Below are 1,593 nucleotides of genomic sequence, written 5' to 3'. Positions count from 1 at the left end.
GATGGTTATTATCTAACTGAATTTGAATAGTTTGAGAAAAATCAGACAAATTAAAACAACCCATTCCTGGGCACTGTTCACATCCCATATGTTCTTTTAACAGTAAATAGTCTGTAGTTGTAAGATTTTGGAGCGCTACAATTTGCACTTCTCCTAATTCTTGGTTGAGTTCCAACAGTATAGATCCAGTCAAATTTGTTGTTTTACTGTATGCACATGCCAGCTTAGATATCTCCTTCATTCCCATGGCAAGTCCAGGAGCTGGTGGGATGAGTGCATCTACAGCTGTAGCAGTGCGTGGATCTTTGTTGGGGTTTTTTGATGATCATCTTCTGGCATGAGTCTTCCCGAGAGAGCTGATGTTGGAAGTTCTCTTTCATATCGTTTCTTAGTTCATTTTCGGGGTAGCCAAATTAGGCTTTGATCCTCTGTATAAACACAAACAGACCCTTTGCCTACACTTTTATATGTCCTTTATATCATTGTGTAGAACTCATTAGAGGTCACCACATAGGAACTGCATTTTTTTTTTAATCATTAATCTACACTTACATGACGAATACTTTGTTTACTAGGCTCTCCCCTATACCAGGTCCCCCCTATATACTCCTTTACAGTCACTGTCCATCAGCGTAGCAACCTGTTGTAGAATCACTACTTGTCTTCTCTGTGTTGTACAGCCCTCCCCTTTCTCCCACCCCGCTATGGATGCTAATCTTAATTCCCCCCTACTTCTCCCCCCCTTATCCCTCCCTACCCACCCATCCTCCCCAGTCCCTTTCCCTTTGGTACCTGTTAGTCCATTCTTGAGTTCTGTGATTCTGCTGCTGTTTTGCTCCTTCAGTTTTTCCTTTGTTCTTATATTCCACAGATGAGTGAAATCATTTGGTATTTCTCTTTCTCTGCTTGGCTTGTTTCACTGAGCAAAATACCCTCCAGCTCCATCCATGTTGCTGCAAATGATTGGATTTGCCCTTTTCTTATGGCTGAGTAGTATTCCATTGTGTATATGTACCACATCTTCTTTATCCATTCATCTATCGATGGACATTTAGGTTGCTTCCAATTCTTGGCTATTGTAAATAGTGCTGCGATAAACATAGGGGTGCACTGATCTTTCTCATACTTGATTGCTGCATTCTTAGGGTAAATTCCTAGGAGTGCAATTCCTGGGTCAAATGGTAAGTCTGTTTTGAGCATTTTGATGTACCTCCATACTGCTTTCCACAATGGTTGAACAAGTTTACATTCCCACCAGCAGTGTAGGAGGGTTCCCCTTTCTCCACAGCCTCGCCAACATTTGTTGTTGTTTGTCTTTTGGATGGCAGCCATCCTTACTGGTGTGAGGTGATACCTCATTGTAGTTTTAATTTGCATTTCTCTGATAATTAGCGATGTGGAGCATCTTTTCATGTGTCTGTTGGCCATCTGTATTTCTTTTTTGGAGAACCATCTGTTCAGTTCCTTTGCCCATTTTTTAATTGGGTTATTTGTTTTTTGTTTGTTGAGGCGTGTGAGCTCTTTATATATTCTGGACGTCAAGCCTTTATCGGATGTGTCATTTTCAAAGATATTCTCCCATACTGTAGGGTT

Source organism: Manis pentadactyla, chromosome X (genome assembly GCF_030020395.1).
Source record: "Manis pentadactyla isolate mManPen7 chromosome X, mManPen7.hap1, whole genome shotgun sequence".
In the NCBI taxonomy this organism is placed as follows: domain Eukaryota; kingdom Metazoa; phylum Chordata; class Mammalia; order Pholidota; family Manidae; genus Manis; species Manis pentadactyla.
The sequence above is the reverse complement of the archived record's forward strand: the minus strand, read 5'-3'. Positions refer to the sequence as shown.